The sequence below is a fragment of the Camelus ferus genome, chromosome 25 (genome assembly GCF_009834535.1).
Source record: "Camelus ferus isolate YT-003-E chromosome 25, BCGSAC_Cfer_1.0, whole genome shotgun sequence".
Lineage (NCBI taxonomy): Eukaryota > Metazoa > Chordata > Mammalia > Artiodactyla > Camelidae > Camelus > Camelus ferus.
The window spans coordinates 32,563,130-32,576,212 of NC_045720.1; positions in this window are offsets into that span (position 1 = coordinate 32,563,130).

Here is a 13,083-nt window from a genome sequence, read left to right on the forward strand (position 1 = left end):
GTCCCTTCCCCTCTTCAAACTTGATTTCTCCCTAAGTCAAATGAGGAATTTGGATTAAATAAGTTCTAAAGCTCATCTTCACTTGACAATTTTATAGTTGAATAATATTGCCACCATCTAGCTGTTTCCAGTCTCTAGGAGTTTATGACCTTGGAGAGTCAAGATTAGCCTTTGGTTTGCTGTGATAGGCTGTGTTGATGTTTGCTGGTAGCTCTGTTCCTTTGTCTCACAGGTTGGTTTACATCTTGAGCCAAATAAGCCTCATTTCTGATTGCTGACTGTTCCTAATCCAGCGGGAGTTGCCACACCTAATAGCTAGATTGACATCTGGGTCTCATTGATCTGACAAGTCCCTCCCAGGGGACCTGTGTCAAGATACACTCCTGCCTGGCAGTCTGGGGCATGATTCCATGACTTTGTTTTCATAGATCCTAACTGCTAATAGAACATTCTATTTGACGTTTTAACTGTGCTGAGGGGATCCTCCAGTACGCTGGCTATGATTTCTGCCCCAGAGATAATGCTTACTGATAATGCTTACTATTGACGTGACATTGCTCTGTTGTTCTTTGGTTTGCTGGGAAACCATCTTCCATGTAAATGCCAAAGACACATTTTCCACCAACCAACTAATGTTCATCCTCTGTTGGAAGATGAGCTTCAGTTGACACTTCTGTTTTTATTTTCATGTCTAAGTTAGTTAATGGCCATTTTATTCATTATTCATTTATTGATTTGATTCACATCTCTATTTCCACCTCAAGGATTTGAGTTGGATTTCTGAATTCAATAGGGAATTTTGGCTACATCAAAATGACAGTGTTTGAAACTGGCAAGATCATAATTATATTTGGGTTTGATTTTGGTTTCCAAAGATAACTTAAGAAGGTGTCAACATCCCTTAATAAGGTCAGTTACATAAGCAGGTAATTAGTTTGCGAACAGAATGTCAACATTGATAAAAGCTGCTAAGTTGGTTATTTTTAAAGGCGTTTCCGCTGTGGCACATACCTTTTAAATAAGAACTCTTGTCTGCTATGACTGTTTTTGAAGATTACACATAAGTTAGTTAAATGATTCATTCCCTACCTCCCTCAATAAATATTTGCTAAGGCACTAGATGAGAAGCTGTTGGCCACTTCGCAGAGATGATGCAGTTCGTCTACAGATGGGGGTTAGTATGAAGAAGATGGAAGTTACAGGTCAGCTTGACCCAGAAAAAGAAACCCTGCCTTTGAAGTTCCACCCCAAAGATGGGCTGCACAGGTCATTATCGGTGATTTTACATATCTCCTCCTTGAAGATAGATGGTGTTGATCCCTGCTGGCTTGGCAGGCACTAACGGAGTAATAGAAACAATGGCTCAACCCCAGCACGGTCCTTTTGGGAGCCAAGAGACATTGACTGTATTTAGTGAAGAAAGTGGTCACTTGGTTGCTGCTGCAGAGGGTAACCAGCCATTGGGTTGAGTTACAAAAGCAATAAAATGGTGGAAATTGCAGGGAGCAAACAGCACAAACTGTATGGTCATATATTAGTCTATTTTTTTCTATCCCTATATAGATGGGCCAAATTACTAGTATTAATGTAACCATGTAGGAAGTGTCCTGGACATCTTACTGACTAATTAATCCAACCACTCCATCATTCAAACATTAATTTTTACTGAGCACCTTCTATGCACTAGGCCTTTGCTAGATGTCGAGGACTCAAAGATGAATAAACTGTATGGAGGTCAGTGTAAGGAAACAGATAACTAAATCAACACTACAATACAATTTGGAAAGCACAATGACAGAGTACTGAAAAGCATCTAATTCATGCTGGTGAGGGAGTGGTGAGCACAAAGAACTCTAGGAGAGGAAACGTGGCCAAAACTGCCAGCAGCCTCCCCAGCCGCCACTTCCCTTGTGCATACTTGCCAGTAGAACCTTAACTTTGTTCTACATGAGGCAGAATGCACTCACAGAATAGGGACTTCTCCCTCAGGCACAGATAAACCATAGTATGCTTCACCCTCTGCCAATGATTGGTAAAGGGTGAGCTAGTGACCTGGACTTACTTAATGCGACCAGAAGGGAAAGTCTGCTGGGAAAGATTTTCTCCTCCGATGAAAAAGAAAGATGTCCAAGAAAAATCCCCTTTTTCTTTCTGCCTTTGGATGTGATTTTGTGTGGATCTGATGTTTGGAGTCAAGGTACACGTTTTGAGATCACATGGGGAAAGCCAAGACAAAGAAAAGGCAGCCTGGAGCTCAGCTGCTAAATTAACTAGCTCTGGAACTGCAGGGGGATAACCAACCTCTAAGTGATGCTGTGTTAAATACCTAGTTTGAGATTTTGTTGATTGAAGCTGAAAACATCCAAACCGATACAGAAGTCCTCCTGAAGGAAGCACTGATCTGAGTCTTGCAGAATGTGTAAGACTTAACCAGACAAAGAACTGGGTGAAAGGGGTTCCTGGCAGAGACAGGCACAAAAGGCACTCTTCTGGGGACAGAGTAGTACATCTGGGGAACCACAAGCACTACAGCATGGCTGTAGCAAGAGATGGGGCTGGAGAGAAATGCAAAACCTTGAGAAGCAGCTTACCTGTATCCTAAAATAACCCAGGGGCCATTGAAGATGTTGCGTAGGTTTGCATTTTACAGAGATGACTCTGGTGGCCACAGAGAGGACAGATCAGAGGGCTGGGGATGAAACAGAGAGCATGCAGGATAATCCCAACAAGAAATGGAAAGCGTGGTGGTGAAGGGGATGCCAAGGAGGGGCAGGTTTGAGAGATGTTAGGGGAGCAGACTCCACAGATCTTGACACCTGATTGAATGTAGGGGGAAGACATGAGGAGGTAAATGGCCAACCCCTGGGTTTCTGGTGGGTGTCTAGAGGGAAAGTGGCTCTGGCCATTGAGACAGAGAATTAACAAGGTGGTTCGGAGACTGGGGGAAATAGCTGGCAAGCATGTTATGGGTTGGGGGTATGGGGATAATAAATTCACCTTGAGTATATTACATTTGAGAATTTCCAGTGGGCAGTTTCATATGTTAAGACTGAAGCCAAGTGCTCTGAAGAGAGGCCTCACCTGGAGTGGTCTGAGGGTCCTCAGCAAAAAGATGCTGTTGAAACCTTGTGAGCAGATGTACAATGCGTAGACAGAGATGGGAAAGCTGTCTCTAGTAACACACAAGTCTAGAAGCAAAGAAGAGGAAAAAGTAAGAAAAAGTGGGGCAAAAGAGGCAAAAAGACATAAAGCAGAGAAACAGAAGGAAAGTCAGGAGAAAATGGTACAATGAAAGCAAAAGGAAGATTGTTTCAAGAAAAGAGGAAGGTCAATGCAGCCAAGTTGCAGAGAAATGTCAAGTAAGATAGATACTGTGAAAAACCCGGAAGGTATTGAAGAGGGGAACTCATAACCGCCTTTAAAAAGCAGTTTCAGGGGAACGGTGGGGGTAGAAACAGGTGGGGATGGAGTGGGAGGTAAGAATGTGGGGACTGACGTATACATAAATCACGGGTTATTGAACTTGGCTGCACATTGAAATCACCCAAGTCTCAGCCCCAGAGAGTCTAATTTAATTGGTCTGGGGAGTGCCCTGGCCACGAGGAGTATCACATTCTCCAGGAGACTTGATTATACATCAGAGTTAGAGAACAACTGCTGCAGACTGCACTTGGGGAAGCGCCGCTGTGAGGCGGGAGGAGGGCTGATGTGCTGGGAGACGCAGGCGAGCGGAAGCTATCCCAGGCTGAGAGAGTAAGAAAAGACTGAGACTGAGACACAAATCAAAGATTCAGCTTTTGATGGGAAGAAGTGCAGCGGGTCTTCTGTGAAGGGAGAGGATGCCGTAAGAATGCGTGGGGGTTCGTCACTTCAAGGAGAGGAGGGGGTTGGGGGAGACCGCTCTTCTGACTCTACTATTTCTCTTTTTCCAGGTTGGGCTCCTCAGGGACCAGGGAGCTGCCATTTGTGTGACAAATCCACTGATGTGTATTTTCTCGTTTACACCCATCCCTCCTTCCGTGTTTATTACTCGCAATTCCCCCTACACGGCAACCTCCAGTGGGGCGGGGACCTCATCTGCTTTGCTCACCATTGGATGTCCAGTGGCAGACTTACTGCCTGGACTCTAGTAGGTGCTCATTAAATATTTGTTGGCTGAATGAGTGATTTATTCATTCATCTTGGTATGCTCAGTGGCGATCACTGGGATGCTCCAAAATGCGTCAAAACAAATAAGCCGGAGGCTTGCCACAAGCATCACACCACACCCACTTCTTACTTGATTCAGAGCCTAAAATCTGAAAATGAAGACCAGCGGCCATTGCACAGCCCAAACCCCAACATTGCCTGTGAATTGACCTGAGCGGGCTGGTCACCTGGAGAACTGACTGGAGAAGGGAAGGAGAGTTGGAGTGGGAAGCAGCTGTTTGGGAGGGTGAATGGAGCAAGGATAATTCCAAATAATGTGGGCACAGAGGTGCTTGCGAAGAGGTCTTCCATTTTTTCGGCCAGCTGACCAGCTGGCTCATACTTGTGTTGGTACAAGTAGCAGGAAGAAGCAGATTAACAAAATCCAGTGTCTCTGCTCCCCTCATTGGGCTGGCATGTGCCTTCTTGGAGGGTTGTCTGAACTTGTTGATCTGTCTCTCCCTGATAGGAAGCAAGCCCCACGAGGGCAGGGATTCTGTCTGTTTCATTTTCTGATGTATCCTCAGCCCCTACATCAGCATCTGGCCCACAATGCTCACTGAGTGAACCAACATTCACATCGTGGCCTGGCTGCTATTCTAGGCCACCGTGGGTGTCCTGCTCTCCACTCCCGCAGCTCCAGAGCACGGTCATCACCTGCTCCATCGTGATGCTGGGTGTGTGCACCTTCTCGAGATTCTGGACTCCACAGGGAAGAGATTTTGTCTGATTGCTTTCGGTACTATCACAGTCCTGAGCACATAAAGCATTAATTGAATATTGTCTTATTTGCTGCAACATGGATGGAGATCGTCATTCTAAATGAAGTAAGCCAGAAAGAAAAATACCACATGATATCACGTTTATGTGGAATCTTAAAAAAGACACAAGTGAACTTACTTACAAAACAGAAACAGACTCACAGACATAGAAAACAAACTCATGGTTAACAGAGGGGTAAGCAGATGGGAAGGGATAAATTGGGAGTTTGGGATGTGCAGATACTAACTACTATATATAAAATAGATAAACAACAGGTTTCTACTGTACAGCACAGGGAACGATATTCAACATCTTGTAGTAACCTATAATGAAAAAGACTATGAAAAGGAATATGTGTATGTACATGTATGACTGAAACACCATGCTGTGTACCAGAAATTGACACAACATTGTAAACTGACAATACTTCAATTAAAAAAAAAGTTGCCTTTATTCATTCAAAACTATTGGCTGAGTATTGCTAGCTCGAGGTGCTGTACTAGACCCTACTGATATGTTGAACAAGACCCAGTTCCTCACCTGAAGAGTTTACCATCCAGGGAGGAGACAGATCTATAAGCAAATAATAATCAAACCAGAGAGAAGTTCTATGGTGGGGTCTGTATGCAGGGCAATAGGAGGGAGCATGAAGGGGCACTTTCCTCTGCCTGGGGCATCAGGGTGGAGGTGGTTGGAAGGTGCATCAGGGAAGGCTCCTCAAGGGGGCTTCTGTCTGCGTGGGGAGACGGGAGGATGTGTCGGTTGGCAGGCACGGATGAGAAAGGAAAGGAGGGAGGGTGTCAATGGTGTGGGGACAAGCGTGTTAGGTGGAGAGAAGAGTGTGGGCCATAAAAACAAGGAGGCACAAGGAAGTGGGGGTGTGTTCGCAGCTGGGCACGTCTGTCACGATGAGGAGAGAAATCAGTGACGGATTAGAGTCAGAACCTGGGAGACAGACAGAGCACCGTTCTTTCTGCCCCTGGACGGAGGGAACCCAGTCCCAGTGCACAGATCCCAGTAAATAAGGTCTCCACACTAAAGCTTGGGCTCTGCTTTGTTCTTTGCATTTCATTACTGGGGCTACGAGATCTCGTCTTTCTCCACTCTAAATCCTGCGCTGTGTGTCTGGTACTGATCTATGTGATTACACTCTCCTCTTAATACTGACCCGGTTTTATGGCATAAGATATACTTTCAAACGATAAAACTTGTTTTCTATGAGATGAAAAGGGCTGGAAAAGAAATTGACTATAGTGTCTGTAGAAAGAGAAAGGAAATATACATTTTGGGATAAACAAGGGCATTTCAAACCCCAAACAATAATCTATTAGGAACATTTATATCCAAAGGCAACCCTGTAGACAGCAGTGAGCAGAAAATATTTGGGCTGCAAATACTAAATGTTTCAAGGAAAACATTCCTCTTTTAAAATAATCAAATCCAAAGGAAAGAGAATTGAAACTAAATCCCATCCCTAATTTGTGCTAAGATCCACGTGGTCAAAATGTACGATTTATAAGTGAAATTATCCTTGGCCCCTTGAACTGACATGACTGGCTTCCTCAGTGAAGGGAAAAAAGGAAAGGAAGAGTCATTTTCTCAGAATGTATTTCCTCTCTGAGTGGGACTCGTGGTTAATTGGTTTTGCTCTTATTTTTCTGTGGCTAGACATGAAGCAGGGCAGACCAGCCAAGGCACAGCCCCCAGACTGCCATGTCCTCAAACAGAAGAGACAAACTAGAAGGTATTTTGACATTTTGTTTTTATTTTTCTAACTTGGCTCAAGTCACTCACCTTTCTTCAGGATGCTAGTTACACCGGAGAAACGCATACCCTGTAATTCTTGTCAGGGACAAAAAGAAAAAAAAAAAAATCTCCCCAACTGCTTGCCAATGCAGTGGGCTGGAATTACGCAGACCTATGTGGTATGAATTGAAAGGCTTCATGAAACTTCCTCTATAACCATAATACAAATGGTTTCCATTATTCTATCATTGTGCTAGAATTCCTATTTGACTCATTCCTTTAGAGGAAAATATGTCAATATTTCAGATTACTGTCATCAAATGGTGATATCCAACTAGATCGTTAGCTGTTTGATGCTTCTTTAGTATGCTCGCTTGGTCCAGTAAAATCCATATACATGGTAGGTGTTTAGCGAATATATGTGAGAGCCCCAACTAAGCACAGTCAGCCCTTAGCACCATATATATGGTTCATTTACAAACTAATTCTCCAACTAAGAACACTGAAATCTATGCTTATCCAGAAGAAGAAAAGTTAAGTTGGTTTGGTTGCTTTAGTGGATCAGGCATAGGAGAGGGTGCACTGAGATGCCTGGGGCCCAGGGCACTACACCTATGTCAGAAATATGTGAATCATGTATGTAATTTAAACATTTCTAGTAGCCACATCGAAAAAGGTAGAGGGAACAGGTGAAATTCATTTTAATATATTATTATATTTAACCCAGTCTGTAAAAATATTATCATTTCAAGATGTTATCAAAATGAAAATTACTAGTGAGATATTTTTGAGGGTGTCTTTTCATGCTAAGTCTTCAAAATCCAGTGTTATTTTAATCTTAAAGCAAATCTCAATTCAGAGGAACCACATTTCCAGTGTCCAGTAGCCACACGTGGTTACCATATTGGACAGCACTGATCTATGCCAGTTGGCATAGAGGGAAGCAAAGAGGAAGGGAAAGAAACAGGGATGGGGGGCACCACATTGAGGGAGCCTGGGGAGCCAGGGGCCAGTAGAAAGTGGCTGGGTATATGCCCAGGAATGGGATTCCTGGGTGATACGGTAAGTCTATTCCTTAGTCTTTTGAGGAATCTCCATACTGTTTTCCACAGTGGCTGCACCAAACTGCATTCCCACCAAGCAGTATAGGAGGGTTTCCTTTTCTCCGCAGCCTCTCCAGCATTTGTCATTTGTGGACTTTTGAAAGATGGCCATTCTTACTGCTGTGAGATGATACCTCAATGTAGTTTTTATTTGCATTTCTCTGATAATTAGTGATATTGAGCATTTTTTCATGTGCCTACAGCCTAAATGTCCATCAACAGATGACTGGATAAAGATGTGGTATATTTATACAATGGAATATTACTCAGCCATAAAAAGCGACAACATAACGCCATTTTCAGCAACATGGATGTTCCTGGAGAATGTCAGTCTAAGTGAAGTAAGACAGAAAGAGAAAGAAAAATACCATATGAGATCACTCATATGTGGAATCTAAAAAAATAAAAACAAAAACAAACCATAAATACAAAACAGAAACAGACTCATAGACATAGAATACAAACTTGTGGTTGCCAAGGGGAAGAGGGTGGGAAGGGACTGACTGGGATTTCAAAATGTAGAACAGATAAGCAAGATTACACTGTATAGCACAGGGAAATATATACAAGATCTTATGGTAGCTCACAGGGGGAAAAAACATGTGACGAATATATATATGTTCATATATAACTGAAAAATTGTGCTGTACACTGGAACTTGATACAACATTGTAAAATGACTATAACTCAATACAAAAATGTTAAAAAAAAAAGTGGCTGGGAACAGGAGGTAGGGTAGGAGAGTTGAAAAGCAGGAAAGCATAAGACAAAATGTGCTTTGGAAGTTTGCTGGGGAGTCTTTGGTACTATGGCTCAGTCTGGGCTAAAAGGATTCTCAGAGGTTCTTGCAGGTGAGGTTCCTTCAAGTGAAAGACGTGTGTGATTCCTTTGGTGCTTCTGAAGTGAATTAATCCAAACCAAAGTCTCTTAGTTTAATAAGTCCAAAGAATTAATAAGACACCTAAGATTATCAGTTACTGTCTTCTAGAGAAAATTATCACCTTCTAGAGGAACGTACTCAAATGCCTGCCTTCTAGCACAGGTATCCCTGGCCGAGTTCTCCGTCCACAACTCTTCATTAATGCCACGAGGTTCACAGTAGAGGCTGCGAGAATGAGGGCAGACAGAAACACTCGGGTGGGTTTCACCTTTATCAGAATGCCATCCAGTCCATCCAGGGCACTTTCCCTTAATCGATAACCTATGAACTTAAACTCAGTTGGGAGACACTTCCATAAAGAGGTTACTTATGGCACTAGTTTAACATAGTCAGAGTGGGTGGGTCAGTGGGAGTGAAATCCACCCATAAATACCATTTCCTTCATTAGAGACTGGATGTTGAAATGGTTCCTGCTGTCTTGCCTCGTTTAGAAATTTACAACAGTGGCAGCCCCAGTCACCAAGCCTAATTCAAGGTCCTATGAAGCAAATTAAAATTTAGAAACTAGGATTTTTCTATTATTCCTCTCTAGATTTTTCTCTTGAGGGTACCTCATGACCAATCAAGAAGTCAAAGATTTCTGGATCTTTCCAGCATCCACTTTTCAAAAAGAAGTTTTTCATCTTCATGCCAGGAGGTGGATAATCCAAGCAATGAGTAGGTATAGTTCCACTAGACTAATATGTAACCTGTGCCTGATCTGTTTTTGTCCTGCTTGCCTTTTTAAAAGGTCTCATTTTCACTGTTCCCTTCTTTGTGTGAATTCAATGGATTTCTTGGGCATGTCCTTTTGAGGAATCTCCATACTGTTTTTCACAGTGGCTACACCAAACTGCATTCCCACCAAGCAGTATAGGAGGGTTCCCTTTTCTCCGCAGCCTCTCCAGCATTTGTCATTTGTGGTATCACCTGCATCTTTACTTATGACAACAGTTCCACCTTGAAACTCACCCTGTGATTCTTCTAAGTATTTCAGATGGATCTTCCCTTCTCAAATCTACCCACGATTTCTGTAACCACTTGGGAGAGCAGCCGCAGCCCCCTGCACGTGGTTTCTCCAGATGCTCTCACTGTGGACTCTCTTCCCATAGCTGTGAGAGCATGCCTCTCTCATCGGTTTCCTAAACCTGGGATCCCTTGGTGGGGGAGGGTGGGAGGGGTTGTTCTAGCTGGCTCTGTTAGATTTCATCACTTTCCTTCCTAATCTTCTCCTTATGAGCAGCTGGAACTGGGTCTGTCTCCTTATCCCCTTTATATCCATTGACCTTGTCTCTGAACCCCCAAACCTTCTCCTAAGGAAATCTTTCTCTTCCTCCTGCTTAATCAGCCCATCTGCTTTTATTTGTCTTTCATTCTCTCTCTGCTCCTATTTAGATAATGAGGCAGAAGCACATTCTGACAGCCAATCCTGTTCCTCCCTGAGTTTCTAAGCAAACCTGCTTCCAGATATGCTGTTCTTAGGCTCAGGCCTCCTAAATTGCCTTTTTGGCTTCAGGGTTGATAATCATTTCACTGAGCCTTCTCGGAGAGGAAGGGTTATTTTGTTTTCTTTATGTAAACCCAAGAAGATGGGATATTCTTTATAAAACAATGGCTCCTATTCATTAGTGAAATCTACCATCTTTGGGGAGTGCCCCTGATGTTAGTGTCCCTGAGATGTACAGCGAGGACCAGAATTTCTGTAATGAATAAACTTGATAAACTTGAGGCCTGTGGTTGGGGTGACTTGAGTCTGTGGTTACCCTACCTCCTATTTCCAGAGTTCTCTTCCTTGTCCTTGAATGCAGTTCCTAACAGCACAGAAAGGAACAGAACATTGAGGAGCTGATCTACCACTGCCTACCTAGGTCTGGCATGAAACTCTGCAGTCAGGAAGAACTTCGCTGCCTTTGTAGTTTAAAGACCTGCCCTCTGGAAATGTCTAGGAAACATAACCCAAGTAGAAAAAAGTTTCCCTACCCCAGTGTCTAAAAAGCATGTAGGCTGCAGCTCTGCCAATTTCAGAATTAGTTTTAACTACGTCTAAAACGTTCTGTTTTTCCCAGAATGAGATTCATGTCAGAGCCATGCCTGCTCAGGCATAAAGGGCTCCTGCAAGGTCAGGTCAAGGCCATTCTCAGAGGACATCACAGTCATTGTTTATGTGGGAGGAAGAATGAGAAGATTCTGCACCCCAAACTTCCGCCCCCTGGTGCAGACACCCTGTATAATCTTCTCCCCTTGCGGGTGGGCAGGACCGGTGACTATGATGGGATGCCACACCTGTGATTGGGATTCCCAATCAGTTGGCTTTAATCAAAAGGGAGATTATCTTGCGTAGGCTTGACTTAAGTAGTGAAAGCCTTAAAAGCAGGAGAGGCAAAGAGCCGTGCTGTCACCCACCTACGGAGGGGCCTCTAGGAGCAGGGGCCGCAGTCCTTCAGCTGCAAGGAACCGAGTAGTGTCAACAGGCACATGGGCTTGAAAGATGACCCCAGGCCTCAGGTGAGACCACGGCCCTGGCCAACAGCTGGGCTACAGCTCTGCAAGGTCCTGAACAGAGGACCCCGTTAAGCAAGGTTGGGATCTGGACCCAAAGAAACAGGGGGAGATAAATGTTTGTTGTTTGAAATTTCTAGGTTTGTGTTAATTTGTAAGGCAGCAGTAGAAAGCACTTCTGAGGTAGTCCTCCAGCCATAATAAAGGGTGCTGTTAACCTCTAAGTTAAAAACGTCCATGTTCTGTACTTCCTCAAGCACTTGCAAAACCTGAAGCTTCCAGCCTCCAACTGAGACTTCTCAGCCTCAACCACTTACGTGCGTTATTTTCTCAGTAGTGATCTTTATCTATACAACAGAGGGAACCCTGGAGCCAGATTACCTAGTTTGAAGTATAGATCACACACTTCTAGGCTCTGAAACCTTGGACAAGTAGCGGGGTGGGTGGTATAGCTCAAGCGGCAGAGTACATGCTTAGTATGCTTGAGGTCCTGGGTTCAATCCCCAGCATTTTCTCTAAGAATAAGTAAATAAGTAAACCTATTTACCTCCCCCACCAAAAAAAAAAACAAAACACAGCAACAACAACAACAACAACAACAACAAACAAGAAAGAAAAAGAGGAAATGAGACCTTGGACAAGTTATTTAACCACTGTTCTCTGCTCAGTGTCCGCATCTGTAAGAGGGAGTGATAATAACAGCGCCTTCCTCAGAGAATGGGGAGGATTCAGGGGAATCAATGCACAGAACAGGCTGAGACTTCTGCGGGCACATAGTAATTCATGTTCGCTGTTGTTATTTCTCATGGTTTCTTGTCTATGCAATAATATATTGAAGTTTAAGAGATGCAGTAAAGAATACCTCTTTTCCTCTTCCAAATTTGGGGCCCTTTGAGAAATAAGACACAGGAAAGAGAGATGGAGATCAATTATCGGCTTTGTCACTGATAATGCTGAGTGGGGAAGGGGCTCAGCTGTTCTGCCGTGGTGGGTCTCCCGCTACTTTTGTTAGAACTAAGCTTCCCCATCCAGTCTCGGGCAGAGCTGGGCAGACACAGGTCTAGCAAGGGCAGACCACTCCTGGCATGACGGGAAGCAGACAGAGCGCACCCTCTCTGTGAGAAGGAAGATGAGAATCAGAGATTCCAGCAGGGGCTGACCCCCAAACTCTCAGTTCCTTTTCCCAGGCTCACCAGTTAGATACAGATTCTCTTTGAAATGCAGGGAAAATCATCAAGAGGGTCACTTAGCTGAAGTTCCTCCACCCGGAAATCCAACCGTTGGACAGCGGTTCTCACCTTGATCCCTGGAGGGCTTGCTGAAACACAGATCAATAGGTCACCTCCAGAATCTGATGCAGGAGGTCTGGGGTGTTGCCTGAGAATCTGCATTTCTACCAAGTCCCTAGGAGATGCTAATGCTACTGGTCCAGGAACCTCACCTTGAGAAGCTCTCATCTATGAGAATGGAGGTCTCCTCCAAGAGGTGGACCAGTTATCCTTTGCTTGAACCAGCAAACTGCTTGTGGTTTGAGTAACTTGGAGATGTGTGAGTGACAGAACAGGGAATGCAGTCCCAATGGCTTTGTTTTCACAACAGACCAGGGAAAGAAGAAGGGAGTAGCTGAAAAAAGGACTTTCACCATTCTGACACTCAGTCCTTCTTTACAAGGGGTATTGGATTGATCTGTCGATACTATTGTAGAACCATGGTGACAGGCATTTTTTCATGGAATTGACCCATTATTTCATTAAACTACAAACATTTAGTTGAAAAAAATTGATTTGGTGGCCCCTTAGAGACAGCCTGAAATTCTTGGAAAGCAAAACCTAAACTAAGATTTATAAACCCCAGGTGGTTTTTCTT